The 6000-nt window shown below is 35.0% G+C and overlaps 1 protein-coding gene across 1 annotated transcript in view; it reads left to right on the top strand.

Annotated features, from left to right (window-relative positions):
* The first annotated feature begins 5293 nt into the window (after window positions 1-5293).
* Window positions 5294-6000, top strand: part of tsc1b (TSC complex subunit 1b) — a 66018-nt gene continuing 65311 nt past the window's right edge. Inside the window, exon 1 of the mRNA XM_062031692.1 lies at window positions 5294-5367. The gene's annotated coding sequence lies outside the window, so the exon portion shown is untranslated. The remainder of the gene's footprint in view (window positions 5368-6000) is intronic.

Here is a 6000-nt window from a genome sequence, read left to right as displayed (position 1 = left end):
ATGACCCTGCAAGTTTTCTGAATGTGTTTAAAACTGGGTTGAAGAATAAGTGCGACATCTTGTGGACAAAGTGTGTATTGCGCAGGAGGGTTTATCTACAACAGGGGTGTCAAACTGCTTTTCTTTGAGGGCCACGTCGCTGTTATGGTTGCCCGCTTTTAACAATGAGTAATATATGAATAAACATGTATATATATATATATATATATATATATATATATATATATATATATATATATATATATATATATATATATATATATATATATATATATATATATATATATATATATATATATATATATATATATATATATATATATATATATATATATATATATGTCGTGCCAGGGCGTTCCCGGTTCGATCCCCAGCTTCTACCAACCTAGTCACGTCCATTGTGTCCTTGAGCAAGACACTTCACCCTTGCTCCTGATGGGTGGTGGTTAGGGCCTTGCATGGCAGCTCCCGCCATCAGTGTGTGAATGTGTGTGTGAATGGGTGAATGTGGAAATAGTGTCAAAGCGCTTTGAGTACCTTGAAGGTAGAAAAGCGCTATACAAGTATTACCCATTTACCATTTAAGTTAAAGTTAAAGTACCCATGATTGTCACACACACACTAGGTGTGGGTGAAATTATTCCCTGCATTTGACCCATCACCCTTGATCACCCCCTGGGAGGTGAGGGGAGCAGTGAGCAGCAGCGGGAATCATTTTTGGTGATTTAACCCCCCAATTCCAACCCTTGATGCTGAGTGCCAAGCAGGGAGGTAATGGCTCCCATTTTTATAGTCTTTGGTATGACTCGGCCGGGGTTTGAACTCACCACCTACCGATCGGGCAGACACTCTAACCATTTTTACATGAGATTTCCAGTTCTATTTATCTAGAAATTTGGTTTCATTTATGATTGTCTGACTTCCTACTGTAATTTTCAATAATTATTTAATATTTTTTTAATATTTTAAAATTTTTGTAAATGTTTAGATTTTTTATTTAAAAAAAAAAAATTGGGGGTAATTTTTTTATCATTTTATTTTAATATTTTTTTTTCTTTTTTTTCTTTTTTCTATTTTTCTTTTAAATTGAATTAGTACTTACTGCCTGGTCACTAAACTACCTGATCAGAAACATGTCTCCTGTCTTGCGCTCCTATTTTGTTGTTGATTGTCACGTCACGTACGGATGTGCTTTGTGGACGCCGTCTGCTGCTCCACACGCTGTAAGTCTTTGCTGTCGTCCAGCATTCTGACTTTGTTTACTTTGCAGCCAGTTGAGTTTTAGCTTCGTTCTGCATAGCCTTCCCTAGCTTTAATGCCTTTTTGTTTGCGGCACTTGCTATTTTTGGTTTAAGCATTAGATATCTTTTTACCTTCACATTGCCTACCGCTGTCGTCTGCATGTTGTGATCACAAGTTCCCGACATCTACAAAGCAGTTAGCTACCTGCTGCCACCTACTGATATTGAGAGTATTGCACGGTTACTCTGCCGATCTCTAGACAACACAGACACTCAACAACGGATTATTTGCGGATTATAATTACTGCTTTATTAATTATTGACGTGTTTCTTGCTACTTTATGTCTTTTTTTTTTTTTACATGAGATTTCCAGTTCAATTTATCATCAATCATTATACCTAGAAATGTGGTTTCATTTATGATTGTCTGACTTCCTACTGTAATTTTCAACAATTATTTAACTTTTTTTTTTTTTTTGTAAATGTTTAGATTAATGAATAATAGTGTTTTATTATTTTATTTTAATAATTGTTTTATTATTATTTTTAATTATTTTTTCTATCTTTAATATATATTTTTTAATTGAATTAGTACTTACTGCCTGGTCACTAAACTACCTGATCAGAAACGTGTTTCCTGTCTTGCGCTCCTATTTTGTTGTTGATTGTCACGTCACGTACGGATGTGCCCTGTGGACGCTGTCTGCTGCTCCACACGCTGTAAGTCTTTGCTGTCGTCCAGCACTCTGACTTTGTTTACTTTGCAGTACACGGTTACTCTGCTGATCTCTAGACAGCGCAGACACTCAACAACGGCACATTTGCGGATTATAATTACTGCTTTATTCATTATTGACTTTATGTCGTATATTTTTTTACATGAGATTTCCAGTTCAATTATTATACCTAGAAATTTGGTTTTTTTTATGATTGTCTGACTTTCTACTGCAATTTTCAATAATTACAATAATTTCAATAATATATTTTAAAATGTTTAAATTTTTTAGTTTTTTTACATTTTTGTAAAATGTTTGGATTTTTTTCATTGAAAAATTAGTAATATTTTTTTATTTTAATAATTGATTTATTATTGATTTATTTTAATTTTTTTCTATTTATATATAAATATCCATCCATCCATCCATTTAAAAACAAAATTGAATTAGTACTTACTGCCTGATCACTAAACTACATGATCAGAAACGTGTTTGCACATGCGCAGTCAACATGTGGGTCACGCGAAAACCGCATCACACAAACTTCAGCCCTCCGCCAACGAGTCGCTGGGACAAACACTCGCGCCTGTAAGTCTTTGCTGTCGTCCAGCATTCTGTTTTTGTTTTACTTTGCAGCCAGTTCAGTTTTAGCTTCATTCTGCATAGCCATCCCTAAGCTTCAATGGACACATGAGATTTCCAGTTCAATTTATCATCAATCATTATACTTAGAAATGTGGTTTCATTTATGATTGTCTGACTTCCTACTGTAATTTTCAATAATTATTAAACATTTTTAAAATATTTTTTATTTTTTAAATTTTTGTAAATGTTTAGATTTTTTTATTGAAAAAATAATAAGATTTTTTAAATTATTTTATTTTAATAATTTTTTTATTATTAATTACTTTTATTTTTTCTATTTATAATTTTTTTTTTTTTATTGAATTAGTACTTACTGCCTGATCACTAAACTACCTGATCAGAAACGTGTTTGCACATGCGCAGTCAACATGTGTGTCACGCGAAAACCGCATCACACAAACTTCAGCCCTCCGCCAACAAGTCGCTGGGACAAACACTCGCGCCTGTAAGTCTTTGCTGTCGTCCAGCATTCTGTTTTTGTTTTACTTTGCAGCCAGTTCAGTTTTAGCTTCGTTCTGCATAGCCATCCCTAAGCTTCAATGGACACATGAGATTTCCAGTTCAATTTATCATCAATCATTATACCTAGAAATGTGGTTTCATTTATGATTGTCTGACTTCCTACTGTAATTTTCAATAATTATTAAACATTTTTTTAAATATTTTTTATTTTTTAAATTTTTGTAAATGTTTGATTTTTTTTATTTAAAAAATAATAAGATTTTTACAATTATTCTATTTTAATAATTTTTCTATTATTAATTACTTTTATTTTTTCTATGTATAATTTTTTTTTTTTTAAATTGAATTAGTACTTACTGCCTGATCACTAAACTACCTGATCAGAAACGTGTTTGCATATGCGCAGTCAACATGTGGGTCACGCGAAAACCGCATCACACAAACTTCAGCCCTCCGCCAACGAGTCGCTGGGACAAACACTCGCACCCGTAAGTCTTTGCTGTTGTCCAGCATTCTGTTTTTGTTTTACTTTGCAGCCAGTTCAGTTTTAGCTTCGTTCTGCATAGCCATCCCTAAGCTTCAATGGACACATGAGATTTCCAGTTCAATTTATCATCAATCATTATACCTACAAATGTGGTTTCATTTATGATTGTCTGACTTCCTACTGTAATTTTCAATAATTATTGAACTTTTTTTTTTAAATTTTTTAATTTTTGTAAATGTTTAAAAAAATAATTTTTAACTAATAATATTTGTTTTATTTTTTTATTTTAATAATTGTTTTATCATTTATTTATTTTTAATTTTTTATTGAATTAGTACTTAGTGCCTGATCACTAAACTACCTGATCAGAAACGGGTTTGCGCGTGCGCAGTCAACATGTGGGTCAGGCGAAAACCGCATCACACAAACTTCAGCCCTCCGCCAATGAGTAGCTGGGACAAACACTCGCGCCCGTAAGTCTTTGCTGTCGTCCAGCATTCTGACTTTGTTTTACTTTACAGCCAGTTCAGTTTTAGCTTCGTTCTGCATGGCCTTCCCTAAGCTTCAAAGCCTTTTCTTAGCGGCACTTGCCTTTTGTTTATTTTTGGTTTAAGTATTAGATACCTTTTTACCTGCACCCTGCCTACCGCTGTCGTCTGCATGTTGTGATCACAAGTTCCCGACATCTACAAAGCAATTAGCTACCTGCTGCCACCTACTGATATGGAAGAGTATTACACGGTTAGTCTGCGGAGCTCTAGACAGCACCGACACTCAACAACACCATATAATTACTGCTTTATTCATTATTGACGTTTTTTCTTGCTACTTTTTGTTGTATTTTTTTTTTACATGAGATTTCCAGTTCAATTTATCATCAATCATTATACCTAGAAATGTGATTTCATTTATGATTGTATGACTTCCTACTGTAATTTTCAATAATAATTTTTTTTTTTTTAAATATTTTTTAATTTTTACATTTTTTAATTTTTGTAAATGTTTAGATTTTTCGTACTGTCACGACCTGTCACATCACGCCGTGACTTATTTGGAGTTTTTTTTTGGTGTTTAGTGTTTTAGTTCTTCTCTTGCGCTCCTATTTTGTTGTTGATTGTCACGTCACGTACGGATGGGCTTTGTGGACGCCGTCTGCTGCTCCACAGTAAGTCTTTGCTGTCGTCCAGCATTCTGACTTTGTTTTACTTTGCAGCCAGTTCAGTTTTAACTTCGTCCTGCATAGCCATCCCTAAGCTTCAAAGCCTTTCCTACTGTAATTTTCAATAATTATTGAACGTTTTTTTTATATTTTTAAATATTTGTAAATGTTTAGATTTTTTTTAATTTAAAAATAAATAATATTTTTTTATTATATTTTTTAAAGATTTTTTAAAATATATTTTTTTTATTTTTAAAAATATATATATTTTTTTTATTGAATGATTACTTACTGCCTGATCACTAAACTACCTGATCAGAAACGTGTTTGCGCGTGCGCAGTCAACATGTGGGTCACGCGAAAACCGCATCACACAAACTTCAGCCCTCCGCCAATGAGTCGCTGGGACAAACACTCGTCTCCTGACAGGGGCGGTGAATATTCATGCTGAGAACAATTAAAATGTGAATATTATCAGATATATATTTATGTGTAATTTATATGTTGATTGAATGAGTGACACGCAGTATTAGTGGCGGTGGGTTACTTAAGGGATTAGTTTCCATGCAGCCTTGACGGCGGAGGCGGACATTGGTGCGGAAGGGCTGTGAGGCGTTCAAGATGGCGGCGCCCTGTGGAGTGGAGCTACTCTAACAGGTAAACACCTCCGATTATTTTCATTAAAACTGCTTTTTTCCACAGAGAACATCAGCGCGCGTGTTTTTACTTCTTCCCCGAAGCACCCGCTCCACGCCTCACTCTTCTGTCGTGCGCGCTGAACATCCCGAGCGAGTGCGGCCAGCTAATGTTAGCTGCTGACTTGTTGTCGTGATGGACACACACACACATGCACACGCACACGCACGCACACACACACACGCACACACACATGTGCACACACACACACACATTGATGTCACCCTTGAAGCGATGCGTGCATGTTAGTATTTAGGGATGAAGTAAAGCAACCCTGGCCATTGTTCTCTCACACTTGTTTACGCCAAGCAGCAGCAGCACACACTGGTCACTACACACACACACACACACACATGCACGCACGCACACACACACACACACACACACATACATATATACTTATACACATACAGCACGCAGTGGTCAGTATACACATAACCATATACTTATCCACACACACATATATACATACATATACATTTACTTGCATTGCAGTATACATACATATACACACACACTTGCATTGCAGTATACATATACATATACACACACACACTTCCATTGCAGTATACATATACACGTACATATACACAC

The sequence above is a fragment of the Entelurus aequoreus genome, linkage group LG21 (genome assembly GCF_033978785.1).
Source record: "Entelurus aequoreus isolate RoL-2023_Sb linkage group LG21, RoL_Eaeq_v1.1, whole genome shotgun sequence".
Lineage (NCBI taxonomy): Eukaryota > Metazoa > Chordata > Actinopteri > Syngnathiformes > Syngnathidae > Entelurus > Entelurus aequoreus.
Note: the sequence above shows the minus strand (reverse complement) of the source record. Positions and strands in the feature narration are given on the sequence as shown.